We start from the raw sequence: 21,431 nt of genomic DNA, 5'->3' as shown, positions 1-21,431 counted from the left end.
TGTCTCGTGACATTAGTGACGTTAAATAAAGTGGAATTAAATGCATATTTTTTTCTTGATCCTATATTCTCTTACTATCTCCTGATTATGTGATAACAGAATTATATTTCATTTGGACTCTTTGTATGTGATCCTTGAAGTATTCACGTAAAAATTTTTTTGATCAACACAGTTTTAAGGTAAATAATACAATGAGTAGTTTCAAAACTGAATGTGTGATATGAGTAACAAAAATTCTAAATCGCACTATCTGACAAATCGATAAACCACGCGGATTGTGTTATTTTTCAAATTGAAATCGTTTCCTCTGTAATATGAATATTGTAAAATGTTATGAAATTGAATTTACAATTTCTTCTAGCGGATGTTCTTTTTTAAAAAAAAGCTAAACCGATCACTTCGGGAGTCAATTGTAGAACATTTTATTTTCAATACATTTTTGACAGCAATATCAGATTGTAATCTTAATTTGATTTCAGCTCATCAATTTCTCAACTGATATCACATTACGTTATTATTTTGCTGTTTGCTTTTGGAAGCAAAACTTACGAGGCAATAGTTTTGTGAAACTCCAAAAATGATAATATTAAATGCAAAAATTTAATGAATGCATTAAAATAGGACTAAGTTAATAAGGCGATACAAAAATGCAAAAGTAAATTTCAATGGAACATCTATTCCTCCAATTTTATGTTGCGTTTTACAAAATGCTTCGACATCCTGTGGCAGTTGGCCGGAACCACAACCGTGATTCTCAATTTAAAAGTCTTAATTTCCTGATCGTAGTACAGTTATTCTAATCGATAATTTGCGTAGATGTATGGTAAAAGATGCTGAATGAGTATTTAGTTAGTAATGACTATTTCTTTGTTAGCCATTCTTCTTAATTGCTTTGATTTTTGCAGAGCAAGCTATTACATGGCGTCTCAGTAGGTTCAAACGTTGTGGAAAACCCTGCACTCCTATTACTTCTATAAATCAAATCTATGCGAAGAAGTGTTAAATTGTGTTTAATATAATAAAAACATGAGAAAATAAATCATCCCTGAAATTAAAAGATTAGACTTGCCTCTATAATCAATATTCAGAATATATTTTTGTCACTCTATTTGCATTGCATATTGATATTGCGTATTGGACTTGATCATTCATAATCATATGTGATTTTAAAAAATATCACTGTAGATATTTCAGTCCATTTTCAAAATCATAAATAAAATAAATATCAAACCAACCCGAAAGAGAATCAAAAGTGTTGCTACAGTTATATGTGGAAAATAATTCCTTTTATTTTATTTCTTATATAAGCCATATAAACTGCAAAATTTTCACTTTACAAAAGTGATTGCCCTCAGGTGATTCAACTCCAGCTTTTTTAAAATCTATCTGCCATTACTTGCCGCAAAATTTCAAAAGCACGGAGTACGAACGTGAGAATAGTATTCGGTGAAATCTGAATAAACTGTTTCATTAGTTTTATTGCAGTAGGAAGTACATTATATGTACATTAGTATACGATTTTAAACGACGTTTTGAAGTAGACTATCAGTTTTATTTATCAGTTTAATTTTTATCCAACCCAATCGTTTCGCCATCTTCCAATAATAAGTAATGATATTACGTTTAAAGTTTTCCAAGCTAATTTGTGATGTTCAGCGCACACTTTTTATCAGGGAAATATCTACGAGACAATTAAACTAAGCAAAATAAAAAATTGCTTCCATCGCATCGCTAATTTTTGTCTTCAATTTTTTTCGTACACTTGCATTCATGATTGCTGGCATTTTGACTCGCAGTGAGTCAAAAATTGACTCAATGTAAGCGCTACTCGTGCCTGATGATACCTGCTCTTGAAATGGTAGAGAATGGCTCACGGCGGAATAGCAACAAGCATGAAAAGCAAGATCTCTTCTCTCTTGCGAGTCGCTCAGGCAGTCACATATTGAGCATAGCTTTTGCCTCGTCCGGCATTACATGCTTTGCTGTCTCCGTTCTTGAATCGTTCGCAGGCGATGAACGTTAATGAGTTGCGTGAGGCGAATTTCAGCAACCCTGGAAAAAACCTTTTTCATGCTCACTTTTTCATGAAGGATAGTAAATACACCTCCATATGATATCTGTGTCATCTCAGCAAACTCACGGAGCTTCACTTTACGATCTTTTATTATAATTTTTGTCACTTCATTCACATTTTCCGGTGTAACGGCTTCCACAGGTCTACCCGAGCGTTCCGCGTCATTTGTGTCGGTACGACCACGTTTAAACTCGGCGAACCACCGACAAATCGTTGCTTTTGATGGACAAGAGTCCGGATAACATTTTTCAATCCATTGTTTCGCTTGCACTGTGTTTCTACCCATTAAAAAACAATGTTTTATCAAAACACGAAACTCAGTTTTTTCCATTTTTTAAACAAACTACAAAACGACTTTACTCCAACCTCGATAACTCAGCTGTTTCTGGTCGGATCGACTTAAAATTTTGACTTGTTTCAAGCAAAGGTTAGTACTCTAGAAAGACGTGGTTACTGGTTTACTACGAGCGCCATCTCTGCTTTAGTCTCGTGACTTATTGATCCATGTGTTACATTACTTTTCGGATCCTGAAAAGGGCCGTTAGTGGCTTTGGAGTCCTAAACAGAATTATTCTGTTACTTATTATTATGTTTATGTTAGAGGAAGAAGGACGTCATTTATAAGTTTGAGCCTTGACCTGGAAGAATAAATCATTACATAAATATAATCGTATCACAAGTCGTACAATCGCTCAACCTTTCATATGTCTCACTATTCTAGTGAAAGAAGCTATCGAAATGCTGTACGGGATTCATTTCTGGCATTCAGAAGGGCCAAATTCCACAATTCTCTACGATATTAAAAACTTTTCGGAACATTTTTTCTAGAACGGGATGCAGACAAATGCTTACTTTATTTACGCTCGTTTGGTGCGAATTTCACACTGCAAACAGTGCACAAAGCTAATCAAATTATTCTAGACTTGCACTAAACTAATGATTTCTACCTCCGATTTGCAAAGGTGTATTCTTAATAGTTCTTCAGATAGCATTTAGAGCCATTAGACTAGTTGATTTTGTATAATGTTACCCATCGTTGTCCACTTTTCGTTTTCTTTTTCTCCAATACTAACAACCAGCAGCTGGATGACGCAATCGCTCTTGCTTAAAGAGAAAAACAAACTGCGAATGTCCAACAGCAGATGTGCTTACAGAAGATCTAGTTGTTAGGTTTGAGGGACGGAACCACATATTCGCCATTGACTGAAGCACCAGTTGAATAATGCCGGGTGTCTTCACATAAAGACTGTCCCAGAAAGTATGGACGCAACCAAAAACCGCTGCCATTTCGCAATGGTTCAGAATCTGTCAATTTTTATGGCTGCGTCTTGTTGTTAACACTCTTCTCTAACCACTTGTGCAGTTGTTCATTCGTTTTCATTAGTTTGTTTCGAAATGCGTGGACTTTCAGCAGAACAACGTCGAAAAATTGTGTACAAATGGTGCACAGAACGCGGACTGTCACTGAGAAAGATAGCAAAAATGGAAGGAGTAAGTGAAAAAGCCATGCGAAATGCTATCAGGAAGTTCGGTGAGGATAACACCTTTGAGGATAAACCGAAAACGGGTCGAAAAAAAGGTCCTGCTAACCCTCAGTTGGATAAACGTATACAGAAGGCGTTCGAGCAAAAGAAGGAGGTTTCAGTTCGGGATATGGCCAAAAAAGTGGGCACTTCGAAGTCAAATGTTCTTCGTGCTAAAGAACGTTTGAATCTTCGAACCTATAAGAAGCAGAAACCAGCAAAACGTAGTCCGAAACAAAAAGCATCGATCAGGCCGAGGGTTCGAAAGCTGTACAATACGATTCTTGCTGGAAATTTGAACTGCATAATCATGGACGACGAAACCTACGTGAAACTCGATTACAAATCCTTGCCGGAACCATAATATTATACGGCGCGAGAAGGGCAAGTGTTAAACCAGGCCGAGACATCGATTGAAGTCGAAAAATTAGGTAAGAAAGCTATGGTCTGGCAAGCAATTTGTAGCTGTGGTAAGATTTCAAAACCCTTCATCACCACTGATTCAATGAACATCGAAATATACATAAAGGAATGTTTACAAACACGACTTCTACCCATGATTCGAAGCCACAAGGATACTGTTGTCTTCTGGCCAGATCTTGCTTCTTGCCCCTACTCGAAATCAACGGTAGAATGGTATACTACCAAAAATGTCACTTTCGTCCCAAAAGACATGAATCCACCAAATAGCCCACAACTTCGACCAATTAAGGAATTTTGGGCATTAACGAAGGCACATCTTAGGAAACATGTCTCGGCAGCCGAAACCATTCAACAGTTCGAAAAAGATTGGAAAAAAGTGTCGAAACTTGTCGCCAAGAAGTCTCTACGGAATTTAATGCGGAACGTTCGCAAGAAGATGCGCCAGCTAGTCTGTAATGGCTAAGTAGCAAATGTTGAGAATAATATTCTGTTGTTGTAGTCTAATATTATCAGTATATCGAATAAAATTTGAATATCTAACACTTGTGAATTATTCACAGCGAAATCAAAGTGCGTCCATACTTTCTGGGACAGTCTTTAGACGGAGTCCTGCGCACTCTATGAGTCTCCTTTCATAGATTATCATAGACTGAAGCTAGCAAACGCCCAACAGGGTCAATTTAGAGATTCGGTTGATTTTGATGTTTCTAGTTTGAACCTATTTTTTTACTATTTAAACAATGTTTACGTAATAACCGTGATTTTAACAACAATCTCACACCTTCTTCAATTCGTTTCGTGAAAGAATTAGAGAAAATACTCAAACAGAGAAAAAGTGTTCGTGTTGTGAAATTGTCTAAATGCACCCAGACGAGCACAGTTCTGAAAGACATAGTCCTACGTCAAAAAGATAAGACAACCTATTTATAACAGGTGTCTGATTTGCTATACTCGAGCTATATTGGTATATTTCTAACGAAATGTTTCATGTTCAATATAATAAAGTTGTTCAATTTAAAAAAGTAGGCTACCTAGAGAAAATAAAAAGAATTTCATACTTTCAAATACATTTAGTACTTCATTCGATCGAATTTTCATTCTAGCCAAGAGTAGATCCACTGGGTTCTTGCTTTCATGTCGTAAAAGGCCATGTGTGTGTGTGTGTGTGTGTGTGTGTGTGTGTACTCACTGTTCCCGGTGATTTTTCACAAACTTAGACTCATATTCTATGGCTATTGAATTTCATTTGGATATAACTTTCGGTTTTGGAGAGAGAATAAGAGAAAAAATTTCCCAATTTCATAAAAAAAATTTCCCGAACGATGGTCAAAAACATGTACAAATCTCATAAAACTTCAACTTTATTATTTATTGTGCAGCAGGGAAAAGCCCAGTGGAGCTTATTTAGTTAAAACTTTTTCTCCAACAGGAGGAGGTATAATGCTTCTCATCTTTTGCATCAACAGATTACAATGATCCAAATGATACATAATACATAATAACTTGAAACTAAAACTTGGAAATTATACAATGATGAGAGAAAACTAATGCTAAATATACTATTTTAGTTACTAGAACAGATCGAGACAGGTGACTGAGAAACAGCTTTTTTAGAACATTACGAGAATGATGAAGGTCAAATACATTTGAGCAATTATTATATAAGCGGCACATACTAGTCATAGGTTCGTAGTAACCGTAGTTAGTTCTAGATGAGAGTATTCTAAGAAATGGGTGAAAACGAAGAGTACGGCGATGAATATCTAAGTGTAACGATTGTCTATACGAGCTTGTAGTAAATCAGCGACGAAGATGACCTTACAGACGTCACGTCGAACAGAGAGTAAATCTAGGTCAATCAGCTAGCAAAGATCTTCGTAGCTCGGAATGTTTAATGGGTCTCTCCACGGAAGACGACGAAAGTAGTGTTCTGGAAGCACCGAAACTCCAAAAATAAAACTTATTTCGACTTCTTAAAAAATTAATAGAAATATTTCAATAAATAGAAATAATTTAAAAAAAAAATATAAAAATGACTTTACAACATTACTTGCAGAATAAGAATAAACAACCACCACTCCGATCCAATAACTCCCGTCAACTTTATTCGGATCTCGAACAGTCACCCGTGCAGTAAAACTTCATTCAATTCAATTGAAACCGAATGTGAAACACACTGACGATCTCTCTACTGCAGTAAACTTCACACTCTGACGCACACACAACGTTCGCTGACGTACCGAACGTGCAGCATTCAGTTCTTCATTCAATTCTCTTCGAAACAAAGCTCAGTTTAACCACCATCAGTTGATCCCTTGAAGTAACAAAATCTATATCTCTTTCAATAGTGTGAGAGCGGCCTTCAAATGAGATTCATGTAAACATTCGAATTGGTTCAAGATAAATGATGAAAGACAAACCATATAGCTGAAATATCAATAACAGAATATAAATAAATTGATAGTTTCCTCCTTCAGTTTTCATTTTTAATACTTTACTCCATTTGTAATTCTATTTATTCGAAATAGCTCACTACCAACAGCAAAGAGACATCGAAGCAGCTAGACTACTTGGCACTTGAACTTGAGCAAGCAAAACTTCAAATGACTAGGAACGATTTTTCAACTGACGATGAAATCTGAGAGTTTCACTTGAAAATGGCAGCAAATGTCAAACAAATGTGTGTCGATATGCAGACGGTTTCATTTTCTTCTGATATTATTCGATTGAAACTGAAATGTTACCGCACTGTCAGTCACACAAACTGTCAACTGCATCAGACGCTGAATTGGTACAGTGATGCCAGAACACGCGTTTTTTTGTCTCTTTTCGAATATGGCGATTCGTTAGCAGTAGAACTGTTCCACTAGAACAATATGCATAATTTTATTTATCTAGCACACATATCTTCTTACTAAATATGATGCTTTGTTTAGTGTTTGTATGATTCTGTCCGGGGGAAATACGAATTATATAATCTGAGTGGGACTCGGGTCCTTCGAATGGCCAAGTCTAAATTTTTCTTAGCTCAGACGTCTTAGATGTTTTTAATTGAATTTAATTGAAACTGTCTAGCTATCTATGGCGATAGCCAGATATGAGATAGAAGATCAGTACAAGACAAGTTCAAATTTTGCCTTGGCAGGATAAGTGTAGCTACAGAGCATAATAAAATGCAAAAATAATCCAAATTAATTTCAAATAAGCTAACTATCGTCTTATTTGCTTATTTCTCTCTCGGCAACAGCTATACTATATGTTTAAAGGTGAATATATGTTTCAAGCCTTAGCAATGCATTTTGGTTATTATAAACCATACGTTTTTTCGAAAAAGTTGTTATTTCCATTTTTGTAGATTATTCTTATAAAATAATTGTCCTTGATATTGCTTTTCGAAGTACGATTGGGGACTCGGTTGGTTCTAAACTTATTGACTACCGAATTTGAGCTGTACCTGACTTATGTCCTTTCTAAATAGATATATTACAGCATTAAAATATCGCGGAGCTAGACGTCGTCTTTAATCGGTGTAATAACAAATAATATATATAATTTATTTTTCAAATAATTAGATCATATTATCCGCTAAGATAAATCCTGATCATTTCCTCTTCCAACTAACACCACTTTTTTCGCTATAATACTACATGAACGTGGCCATCCATTGAGGTAGAAACAGGTGAGGCAAACATAACTCTTTTGTGTTAGTGAAATTAGCTTTGCATCAGCAAGCCAAGTGAAATTAAAAGCCACGTGCTTGCTTTATTCACACCGGTGGCATTGAATCGAAGCATGTCTATTTTACATATATGCTGTCATACCGAACTATTTACAATGTGCATAGCCTATATTCCCGAATAGCCTATATTGCCGCGCAGTTCGAGCGGCGTGCGTCGAGGATTGGAGGGGTTGCTATTCTTGCAGTGCTGCAAGTTCAATGAGATTCAATGAAAGACTTTTGTGAGGGCGCTGCAAATGTTTTGATCACCAACCCAAGCAAGCCATGTGGTCTGCTCCACCTGTTTGCAACAAATTAATCGGGCAACATTGCAACATTTTCAATTCTTCCAACGCTATATTTTGTTTTAAAAATTGTTAGTAATCTTTAAAACAATAATTAGGCGTATAGTGACTGGTACCGTAAATAGAGACACTAGCACTGCTAAAAGTTAGTTACTAAGTAGCTACCGACCATTAGACGTTTTATGCGGATAAAATGCTTATTTAGTAGAAGCAAAAATCTACATCGAAAAGCTGCCTAGTGATATTTTCAGTTTTATTCATATTTTCCGGCAAACGACACTGCCAAACTGGCATAGCAGAAAGATTCTACGAAAAGATAGTGTTAGTGATAAATCATTTGTGTAGAAAAGTCTGGAATGCTCAAAAATGGGTGGGGGGACGGGGTGGCGATTTGGCGAACTGGAGCTCTTTATAATACTTTCCCCAAACCCTTTTACCGCAAAACGGAAGACAGAAACCACCAAAAATAATATTTAATTGAGATATCTATTTTTTGATATATTTGGTCCATTTCGAACTACTGTGGACTGTTCTAAATCGATTGTTGTATTTAATGACATTTGTAAAAAATATTGAGTTAAACATGTTTACTTGTTAAATCATCGACTAACTGCTCCATTCACAGTACAATTATCTGTACTATTTTCGAAATTTTAACGCCTTGCAACTATAAAAATCAAATCGATTGATACAGTTATTACAATGTAGTTTAATGATGAGACGAGCTAATGCAACTTTACCTTCAGGCTAAATTATTGAACCATCTATCTCACTACCGTCCGCATCAATTTACGTTGTTAATTTAAATTTACTCTATGAAGAGATTTATATAACCAAGTCGTATAATATAAGCCCTCTAACCGAAGACGTATTCCAGCAATATGGCTTAATTTCAGTGAGCTTCGGTAATGAACGGAACTTCTTTTGATCATATTCCAAAGGTATTATTGCATTACACGTCGAACTTGCTTGTACAAATCAATCCAATCCAATCATCCAATAACCAATTAACCCATGGAATTTATTCCTTAGGACATTCAAGGAAAAACTGTTTCAGTTTTTTTAGGAATGCCTCTCTACGACATAATAAAAACAACAAAATGCTGGTTTTTGCTCCCGAACATGGCTGGAAAATATATTCCGAAACACTACCATTAAATTCATCAATCTTATTGCAGGAAATCTGTAGCGGTGCATAATCTGTCGAGCATATTTGCTGCACGGACTAGACGAGCGAGCATCGCCGGCCCTTGCAAGAAATGACCCCCACATCAACCAAGATCTCACGAATATCCGGCGGCTATTGTTAATATCCCATCAAACCAGTTCGATCATCAATTGTTCCACCCAACTCGCTGACCGACACAGCCCTGCACAATAAATGCACATGCTTGGCAGCGGTAATCGGTCCACGAAAAACCGTGACGCGCGGAAAGAAAGCCTTCCCGTCACTATTCGCTAGCACTGCGGCCAAACTACACATCAGATCGCATCTCAATAATATCATTATTTTCGCCCTCGCAGGCTTTCCGCGGACAGTGTTTAGCTTTTGGTTTCCTTTTTATTTTTCTTTTTATTTTTATTTTTGCAGTTGTTGCAACGCCCGCCAGTAAACCGCAACATAATGGGATGATTGCAATTTTCTGGATCCGATTGGTGGTGTCCGCTTCAAAGCGCCCGTGGAACAAGCGATAGGCGAGACTCTCCGAGTCAGATAAATGTCAGGAATACAAGTGGATCATGATCGGTGGAAGGAACAACTGACGAGGTAAAACGAACAGGATCATGTACAAGGAACACAGTATTATCAACCAACGGTTAGCAGAAAATCTTCCCAGAACTGAATCCATGGCAACGAACGAGAGAACGTTCACATAACAAAACATTTGGTCAAGCTCAGAGAATGCTTGAAATTGTTCTGATAGTAATAAAATGTTTTTTCAAAGAGCCACGAAGGTTGTTTTAAACATTGCCTTTGGTCAATGATTACAATGAGCTTACGGCGATTCAGGTAGCGACAATCATACGTTATCGGTGAAAAAATTTGAAGTGGGCTGCATTAAAATTCCTTGGATGGAGACTAGGGTGGGACAAAATTCAGATTTCAGCTCCACAAAACTTCTCGTGTTCCTTTTAGGTCCCATAAGAACTATGAAGAATTTTAGCTCGATCAGTGAAACTATATTTTTTGTAGAGGTTTCAGTCTAGAAAAACTTATGTTTTACAAAAAAAAACATGCCTAATTCACCTAACAGTGAGATGATACCTTTTTTTCATCACTCCGCATGTGTTTTTTACATGAATATTCTTCGGTGGCTTTAGTTTTCTTGGCGTTACTTTATTGACCATCGTTTTAAATGACAGTCTGGAATTTCAATCACTCATTACAATGTAATTTCGGAACTGCATGATCCGACATGAAACCATGAAATCATACCATTGAATCTAAACGTGTGACAATCGATTGAGCATTCCATGAGATGTCGAAGTGAGTTCCACTTTAGAGTTTTTCGTCATTATTTATGGTACTTCCAGAACCGGAACCCAGGTACCGGTATAACACAAAACGGTTTGTATGGTTAATAAATTTGAATAGTTTTGAGCCCAACTTAGATGACTTTTTTTTATCGTCATCTCGGTTCGAATTTTAAAAACTCATCATACTGTAATTCCATAATCGGAAGTCGGAATCGAATATAATTCATCTATTTTGTATGGGGCCATAAGTATTTTAATATGAATTTTCATTTATGAAATTCGATTTGGCATTCTTTGAGAAAACGATTGAGCTCCTGTATTCCCTACACTTTCGGAACCCGTATTCGGAAATCAGTATAGGTGAAGTCAGTAAAATTCACCTAAAGTATTGAAAACCATCTCATTTGGTTCAAAATATTTGAAAATCAGTGTAGCCGTCTTTGAGAAATCGTAGTGCATTCCAAATAATTTTTTTTGGATATCTTCCGAAAATCAGTAAAACTGAAATAATCTTATTTTGTCATCGACTTCCAAATTATCAAACCCGATTAGCCCGATTAATTTATGAGAACTTGAAATTTTTGCTTTAATCATCCTGTATCTCCTGAACCGGAAGTCGGATCTGATTAAAAATCACGACTTTTTTAATGGGATCTTGAGACTATTCATTTGAATTATGTATAGATGGAGGAAATTTGTTCAGCCATCTACGAGCAAAATGATTGTCATTATTTTATTTTTGTTACACATCATTCAGTAGTTCCGGAACCAAAAGCCGGATCAAAAAAAATAGTAAGCTAGTATGGGAGCATAGTACGGTCATGCCATCTCCGAAAAAATTGAGTGAAATTATTGATCACACACACATTTGCTGATTTCGACTACCTGGTTCGAAAGGCAGTGTTGGAAAAAATCACAATTTCGAAAATCGCGACTGAAAGTTTTTTAGACAAAAAATCACCGATCAAAAAACTCACTGCAGAAAAGTTCAGTACTGATTTTTTTACAACGCGATTCTCCCTAAAAATGATTTCGCATGGTAAAAAATCAGTTGAAAAATTTCACTAGCAAACATTCTACTCGATGATATTCAAGAAAAAAGTTCGCACATTGAATATATCGTATATGATTCTTGAACAGAAGATTTTTGGAAATGAATTTTCATAGCCGTTGTATCTCAGCCCTTTGCAGAATACATGATGAATAAATTCGTAGATGAACAAAAACTGAACCATTCTGAAAATGTTCAAAAAATGTAATCAATCGGATCAATAGTGCTGGTGTATTTGAAATTTTTTCGGCACTATATCATTAGTAAAAGCAAAAAGTGCTATGATAAATAATATTTGTAATGATAAAAAAAACCTTAATAAAAACAATCACAAAGCTTTTTATGCAGGTGATAAAAAAATATTTACCATTCCATGCCATTTAGATTCAAAAACGTACGCAGAAGTCACAAGAAAGCAGACTACCGCTCTGTCAATTCAAATGAGCCGTTCAAACATTGCGCCTACTGTGTGTTCGTGACTTGCTGACAATTCTCCGCTCAATTTCATGCTAAATAGCGTTTTATTTGGTTTAATCTAAATAGTACAGTGTAATCAGCTAGCTGGAATCAAAACAGTCTTTCGTCGCTATAATGACTATCTGGAATGTGGTAAAATATGTTGTTCATATCAGCGCCGCTTTTACGTATTAATGGGCCCAGGGGCACTAACCCCCACTAGCCCTATGTAAAAGCGGCCCTGGTTCATATTAACCACCCTACGTGCATCGAAAATATTGCAGTCATTATTTGCGAACTTATTCAGTAGAGATTTTTATACTATAATAATTAAATCTTACACGAATCACTTCGGTGGCGAACTAAAGCGTAGTAGAGACTTAGCATCGAAGTATCATCGGAGATTCTTCTCCCTTTCGATTATCTTCTTAGCGATATTTCTTTGGATGAAAATTCGTCATCAAATTTCGCTGACACAAAAAATCACTTGTGATCCTCGAGGATCAGAGTTTTGTGGATGCTGGTTTCATGAATAAAAATGTCGAAAGTGATTTTTTCAGTCACTAAGATTTTTTAGAAATCCTCTCGAATTAATTTTTTCACGAATGGTAGTTAAATGAACTTTTTCTGACCATGATTTTCCCAAATAGGTATAATAAATTATGTTCTTTCAGTAATTATTACTGAAAGCAGTTTAACTCAATATATATATATATATATATATATATATATATATATATATATATATATATATATATATATATATATATATATATATATATATATATATATATATATATATATATATATATATATATATATATATATATATATATATATATATATATATATATGGAATTTTATATATGTTTTGAATTCGAAAAGACGGCCATCTTTTTAATATATGGGTATACCATATTAGAACGATTATTGACATATAGAAAAAGTTATTGAAAGAAAACCAATACAAGGTCCGAGCAATGGCTCATTACTTAATTTATCTAGCACCACTGCTGCTAGTGGCCATAATATGATTTGACTTTCTTTTATTATGCTATAACGGTTGATCTGAGTTGTTTGATGTCTTCAGGATAATTACTCAGCTTAGTATGAAGATTCTTTTTAGGTGACAAACCATGTTGCAATACTTACTGTAAAGACACATACTAAATCCCATACACATTTTAAACCACAAACTTTAAACTTCGGACGCGAAAATATAGTTTCACCGATCGACTTAACGGTTTGCAAAGAACACGAAAAGTTTTGTGGAGTGAGAAAATAAATCTATCCATTTTTTTCCATACAACCTTGTCCCACCCTAATGGATACACTCGGCCGTCGATGGTCTTCCCTGCACATGCACATCCGTTGAAGGAACCAACTGATCGTCTAGCGGAAATCATTGTCAGCGGGATATCAAAATGTCAGTTTTCAAATAAGACATTTCTACTTTCGATTATCTGCGCGTCCACAAAGTGGCTTGTTATCAGTAACCAACCGCATGCTATGCTGTAAAGGGGGAAAACTGTCACCTGTTTGAGTGTCCCGACAAAATTACATACGAGAAAGAAACCAAGCTGACCATCACCTCGACGTCAATACTCACGCCGACACAGTACGTGTAACACGGTTTCCAGTCGTTCGTCCGTCCGTCCGTCCGCACGTCTGCCGGTGATGCCATGATTAGTCACCTGACCGGATTCCCTTTCGACACACAGTCGCAGTCTTGTGTTCAATGAAATGGAAAACTCACCCAGCTCCCCTTCGGTGTCGGTCAGCATACGTCCGTATCGGTAAAATCAGTTTGTATATGGACTGAATACTGATCAAACAGCTTCTATAATTTGATCTATGCTAGGTGGTATGCAAGACAAGATCAGATTTCACACAAAACCGCCACACACTGGTACTGAACAGTTAGTAATAATCGTTCCAATCCGTTTGGTAGCAGTTCGTTCAACCTGTTTTGTTGTAGATCCCACGAGTGCGCTGTCATCGTGAAGTAGATCAAGTGCAATTGAACTACCGCAGCTTCGACCAGTGTCACCGGCAATTTAAATCGTTACTCCATGAATGGTGATAATTGAGGTATGCAGTGAGGTTATTAGAAGATACAGTGCATCATCATCATCGTCAGATGGTATTTTACGAACTTTATATTAGAAAAAATAAAATAAAATATGTTCTAATTTCTTACTTTCACGTAAAGTACCACCAAATTGTTTGCATTTGTTTCATTGGGTGATTCGGGAAGTAAAAAGTTTCTTTTTTTTTTTTTTAAGATAAACGATTTTTTCAAATTTCGATAAAATTTTATTTCACTATCTTTCGCCATCATGCTAGTGATTTTAAAATTCCACGCTTATAGTAGCCCCTGTCTAGTCCCGTTAGCATAAAACTGAAGCAAACGATTCTTAACTCTCTCTCTCTCTCTCTCTCATTTAGATAGAAGTTTACTCCATTTAATGGATTTTGTAACTACCGAAACAAACAACAATCCGATGGTGCAAGATTGGGAGAATATGATGGATGCGGTGGCACATCCCATCTAAGTTGTGACAGTTTCTGGCGAGTGACCAAACTAATGTGGGATGTGGCATTGTTGTGATGGAATACGACATCTTTTCTATCCGGCGTTCTGGCCGTTTCTGCTCGATGGTATCATTTAATTTATTTAATTTTTCATCACACAAATATAGACGACGCACATAGATGCAGTGTATACGGATATTGCGGGGTTCAATTTTACACTGACGAAAAAATATTTATGAATTTCATACACAGCAGAAAAAGCGAGCCAAAAGGTGTTTACGTCGGAATTACATTTTTGTGTGTAAAAATATTTTCAAGTGCTGAAAATCATCCAGAGTATCTTCTAGTTAATTGATGAACCTACTGCAATGATTCAAAGAAAATGTTAAGCAATGTACAGTGGTTTGAATCGACAAAAACGTGAAATTAATTCTCTAGTTGCTAAATCGTTGATCCGATATACGTATTTTTTTGGAGAACTCATTCACAACAATATACCTCGTGATTTGATCACAATAAAAAATGTGCAAAGCCTGCTAGGGTAAGGGCTCCCTATTTCATCTCATTTGTAAGAACGTCGCCTCAAAACCCCGATTTAGACACTAAAATCACTATAACTTTTTCATATTACTACTTCATTCGCATTGCTCCACGTTGAGAATTGATTCACATTTCTTGAAAATTTAACCAATATTCATAAAACAGCTAAAAACACTTATGATGTGTTCACTACTCTGCTCATAATTTCATCTCAATGGATTTTTATCCATCCTATCGTTGGTCCTTTATTCATCCTATAAATTAGCAATGGCGACAGCAATCAAAACAAAATATTCCACTGTTACACTTTCAGGTTCAAAATGTTAGAATTCTAACCTAATTCAGGAATTCAGGTTCAAAATGTTAGAATTCTAAGGCCTAATGACAACTATGAGACAACATACGACATTTTAAGAACCACACGGAGAACCCTTCGATAATAAAATTGCGATATCGCAGTTTTTGATTTTTGCGATTTAACTAATTTCTTTTTGATTCAACCAATATGGTTTTTGATTTGCATATATTCAAGTAGTTGAAAAATATGTTGTTTTGAATGCTGTCAAATGCCGGAGACAGTTGAAAGCAAAACAATAATCGCAATGCAAAATCAACTACTTTTTAAGTTGAAATCAGTTCGCGTCGCTTCAAAATGTCAATGAAAAAAAACATCGATGGTTAAAGCGTTTGGTGAAATTGTGTTCATTCGATTTGAGAAATTTATGATAACAAGTGTTTATCTAACAGCGGTGTTGTGATAAAGTTAACCTTGTTTAAGATGAAAAAGATTTCGTGACAAATTAGAAAATGTTAATGAATGATCATCTCGTAATCTTTCAGGTATGCGCAAAAATTTTATGCTTCAAATTCGATCATTGATTTACTTCCAGCAGACTGTTTTACTTCTAGCTGTTTGATACCGATGATGATGTTCATGCATTAGCAATAAAATGCTTTTTGACATGAATTTAATTTACAAAAGTAACAGGAGCGAAGGGTTTCAAACACACAGAACGCGCTACGATCGAATAGCCGTCGCAAAATTCCAATTCCCAGCGGTTGATGCACCCAAGCTCATATAGATTGACTAAAATTATCAGTGCATTACTTTAGTTCAACCGTTTGAAGGCATCATATTTCAATACTCATTTTAGGTAAATTTAATAATTTCGCTAATTTACTCGCCCCTCCGGGCACTTTTGCTGATTAAAAACGTTTTTCTACATCAATCATTTCCGATCGAATCAGAAATATTTTTTTAGAATTTAGATCTTTACTGATCTCGACTTGATATGATCATGATCATACAAAAATCAAAATCACTTAGTGATCAGATCAGTTCTGATTTCGTAATGACAATTTATTCCTTGGTTAAGATCGGTGGTTTTCCCAGCCCTAATGATATTACATGTCAATATAAAATACTGCTTAAATAGTTTAAACAGTTTATTTGGTGAACTTTAAATAAAAACAAAAAAGTAATTGTTACTATTTAGGCATTAGCCCTTCTTAAAACAAAGCGCAGAGCCAGAGATGCCATTTATACAGATATATCTGTATTGTATAGATTTTTGCGTTCGCATACTGATTTAAATCAGATTACAGATTTTATACAGTTTTTCTATGTACTTTTTTCATATTTACAAATATTTAGAGCAGATATAGACTTTCTATGCAAAGTAATACATATTTTCTATGAAAATATCTGGCATCTCTGTGCACAGCCGATGAAACACATACATTTAACAGCGTTATGTTGATATATAGCGGAAAGAAACCAGTGCTACTAGACTTGTTGATGATAATTAGAAGAAAATAAACAATTTTGTTTTATAACATTATGATAAAACCTGGCAACTTTGCGAAACCAAATGAGATGAAACCAAAGCGCAATCAAGTGAACTAAGTGAAAAACTTTCATCTCATATTTTTGAAGACTTTTATTGCTTGTCGGGTAATTTTTGAAGTTTTTAATCGTTAACTAAACAAGTGGCTAGTGAACATTACTAATTATGAAGTCATCCAGCATTCAATGGTAGTGTAATTGTGCGAAATAGTGATCATGTTTTGAGACGAATCGATTAGTAGATATTCAGAAACATGACGAACTGTAAATCTTACGACGAAAATGTGTCCTAAATTGAAAAGTGAGTTTATTTTAAATGAAAAAAACGATCACTGAAGAATTTAAAACCATATCTTTCAATGGAAAAGTGTGACAATAGCTTTTATAATCATTATAAAACATTTCACAGTTTGGTTCAGGTAGGTTGTAAAATATTATTCATGTTCAAAGTAATGAGGTGACGGGATGAGATGGAAATAAGAGCTCAGATGAAATAGGGAGCCGTTACCCTATGATAAAAATTTATTTTAACAACTTTGTTCCCTTAAGTAATGGAAAAACGATGTCTTCTACAATTAGAACTTCTAACGAGAAAAAAACTTCACCGAAGAAGCTTAGGTCTAACGCCAAAAGTTTTGGATATATGAGGCATTTTCGTAAAAAAACACAAACATTTTTTTTGTACATAACATTTTTCGCAATTATTTTCAATATCTACTATGTTCGAAACAATTACTAAAAACGTAAAATTACACATTTTTGTTGAAAACTGTTTGGCCGTTTCTTTAAAAAGTTACTTAACATTTTAACTTTCATATACATTAACTTTAACTACTTCTAGGAAGCAGGGTCACATACCAAAAGGCTCATACATATACTTTTTAGAAAGTTTAAATCAAGTAATATAAAGTTACGAAGTGCCTAATGTGGCTCTTTTGAATTGTGTAAATAAGACACCGTGGGAAAGACATCCCGTCTAAGGTTGAAAATTGGTGAAATTCAGATTCAAAAAAATCCTACATGGAAAAAAATCTATTCCTGGGACTATGATTAAAAATCATAAAATCATGAATCATGACTATCATGATCATGATTTCATGATCGAAGCGATTGATATCATGAACAATAACACATTTATCATGAAAATGATATCAATCAATTTGCTCATGAAATTCCATGAGAAGCCATATGGTTCAAGATTTTATGATTAAAAATCATGATACCAATAGATTTTTATAGCTTCATGTATTTCTAGAACATTTATGCAAACACCTAACCATTTTACGATCTCTATAAATTGATTCGGATGATATATAGTCTTAGGTGGAAAGTTCTTTTCGACAGTGATTGTATAATCTTTCTTGAATAAAAATTAGTAAAAACTAATATCAAGATTTAAATTGAGTTTTAAATATACTTCTATTAAGCATATTCCCATAAGAAATGATAAACTAACACGTACCTTAACATTTAAAAACAGCCAATTTAATGTTTTCTCACGATACTATCACGATATTCAAGAGAGCCAAAGAAACTGCAATTCGTCCAGTAACATTCAGTACAAACACAATCCGAATGCAATTATCACTTCACTAATGTATCACTAATGCCGAAGAGCTAAATCAAGCAGCTGCAAAATTTATTGCGTCTTCCTCAAATTCCGTTTAATCGCACTTTGAATTCACTGTTTCACTTTCCGGTTTCAAACGAAGCCACTAATAGGCACCTATTTCCGAACTCGGCTCATTGAAAACACACAACACAAACAACTTTCCGCCAGACCGCATCTCAGCCACGGCCAATCCTTTCAAAAAAATCGTCTTCAAATCGGTTGGACGTCCGTGTGACGAGTAATGTGCGCCTGGTACAAAACCGATGCTAGTAGGAACCTGAAATTAACATAAATCACTGTAATAGGGATATACTTCTCGTTGGTTATGGAGTGTGTGTGTAGTGTATGCGTATAATCATGCGCGTAGTTTCACATTTATTAAGTTGTATAGTTCAATATTACGCGCGATTTCGCGATCATCCTAGCACATGGTACTTCGATTTTTCGCGTTGGTTCTTAACACTCCGGTACTCCCCACGCATTGCACCATGTGGTAAATCGGAGCAGAAGTCATGTAAGCTACATTCAATTCGTTCTCTCGTACAGCGTGTGAACTACTTGGGGGTGCATTAATAGAGTGTGGTTAAATAATTTGCATGAAACGTATACTTTGCCGGTATTACATCTCACGATGCAGCGTCCAACGACGAACAGCCAGAACCGAAGAAGAGAAAGATAACCCGGAGATCAGTACATGAGGAAAAACAAGAAAATTACTTTTGCACGTTTGCAAGTACTTTTCTGGTATTGTTGGCGGTCTTTTTTGCCTAATGATGGGAGATCGTGAAGTTAATTTGGCAAAATTATCAATCGTTTTGAGTATGGCATATAACAATGATTCCGCGAAATCATTTATTTATAATTGTACGGTGATCTATAACGACATTTTGACATTTTAGAATATAAGTTATGTGCATTCACACTGATACAAGACTAAACCTGATAGAGTATTAGAAAATTGAACATTCATTATATTTAGGGTTTTGTCGTAAGAATTTTTTCTTCGAAATGCTGATCATCGAAGGGCGAGAGAACTAAGTGCTCACCAGTCCCTTTTTCATACTTCTCCGTTTATCTGTTATGACATTTGGTCAATAGGTCTGCGACGACTGGGTTCTATCGCCTTCTGCGGTAGTATCAGAATGAGAGGATGCGAATGGAATGGTTTGATTTGAATAATAGAGTGTATAGCTAATTTCTGAATTTGTATTTGATACTGTTTAAATTTTGCTTCCTATTGAGAATAAACCTCTATTAGTTTTGAGCTATCACTTTCCCTTGAAGTTAGTTGAAATATACCTCGACAATTCACGTTCGAGTGATCCTTTTGTGATAAGAACCGTCTGTAACAACTCTTGCATTATTCATGGAAGGTAAGAGCGAGATCCATCGTATATTTTCTTCTATCACATCCTCAAAGAATACAACACAAATCGTTATACACGTTAAACTTTTGGCATGTATGAACAAGCACGTGAAAACATCTTTTTTAAACTAGGTTGGGGTTTATGTTTCGACATAAAGCAGTCTTGAACTCAATTTTATACACTACAATCGAACAACAGACGGGGAGAAAAGATGAAAATAATTCGGGTCTGCTACGATCAGAATTAAGGGGTACCACTGTAGAAAAAAAGGGAAGGTCTTTTTTGGGAAATTATTTTGTGGTCCAAAAAATGGAGTAATCCGAATTTCGTATAAAGCACTTTTTAATATGTATATTTAAGTACAAAAAATGATCAAATTTAAAAGTGGAAAAACAAAATGGCGGCTTGGCGGCATTTCCGCGAAAGTGCTGCGTTTTTGACGGTCAGAAGCATAAGTCAAGTAAATCTTGACCAATCGATTCAAAAATTTTACATAATATTCTCGATAGTTATCTCCACAGAGGTATCGAGTGGTCAAGATTGAATCGAGTGGTCAAGATTTACCGGACTTATGTTTCGGGCTGTCAAAAATACATCACTTTTCGCGGAAATGCCGCCAAGCCGCCATTTTGTTTTTCAATTTTTAAAACTGATCATATTTTTGTACTTAAATATACATATTAAAGACAGCTTTATACAAAATTCGGATTACTAAATTTTTTGAATCGCAAAATAATTCCCCAAAAAAGTCCTTCTTTTTTTTCTACAGTGGTGTAACCCCTTAAATTGAGTTCAAAACTGCTTTTTGTTATCGTTCAGATTTCATGTTTTCTAAGTTTTCCCTTTACACTTATTATTTGCTCTAGCACAATACGTTCTCATACCATTTAAACCAGACAGAAAGACCGAAATCAACATTTTTGCGAAAAAAATAATTGATTTTCTAATTTGAGTTAGTTATTCAAGGGGACAACTAATAAAATCTTACTCTTGCTAACTAAGATTTTTGCCTTTCTCATATACAAAGGTTATGCAATCACTGTGAAAACCGACTTTTGAACCGAGGCCCGAGTTTCATACACCATTCGACTCGATCCGTCGAGTACGCGAAATGTGTGTTTGTGTGTGTGTGTGTGTGTGTGTATGTGTGTGTGTGTGTATGTGTGTGTATATGCGTTTGTGTGTATGTAACATTATTCTGCACTTACTTTTCTCAGAGATGGCTGAACCGATTTTTACAAACTTAGACTCAAATGAAAGGTCTTGTAGTCCCATACAAAATTCCTGAATATTATCTGGATCCGACTTCCGGTTCCGGAATTATGGAGTAAAATGTGCAAAAAATTGTTAAAATAAGTGCACCAACTTTTTTCAGAGATGGCTGAACCGATTTTCTCAAACATAGATTCAAATGAAAGCTCCTTAGGTCTCATACTAAATTCCTGAATTCCGTTAAAATCGGACTGTCGAGTCCGGAGTTATGGGGTAAAACGGTCAAACAAA

General features: G+C 35.4%; 1 protein-coding gene across 1 annotated transcript in view; it reads right to left on the bottom strand.

The window, feature by feature from the left end:
- Window positions 1-21,431, bottom strand: part of LOC131427904 (uncharacterized) — a 128,887-nt gene that overhangs the window by 86,680 nt on the left and 20,776 nt on the right. Inside the window, exon 2 of the mRNA XM_058591482.1 lies at window positions 18,412-18,838. The gene's annotated coding sequence lies outside the window, so the exon portion shown is untranslated. The remainder of the gene's footprint in view (window positions 1-18,411; window positions 18,839-21,431) is intronic.

Source organism: Malaya genurostris, chromosome 2 (assembly GCF_030247185.1).
Source record: "Malaya genurostris strain Urasoe2022 chromosome 2, Malgen_1.1, whole genome shotgun sequence".
In the NCBI taxonomy this organism is placed as follows: domain Eukaryota; kingdom Metazoa; phylum Arthropoda; class Insecta; order Diptera; family Culicidae; genus Malaya; species Malaya genurostris.
This window is presented reverse-complemented; position numbering and strand designations above follow the sequence as displayed.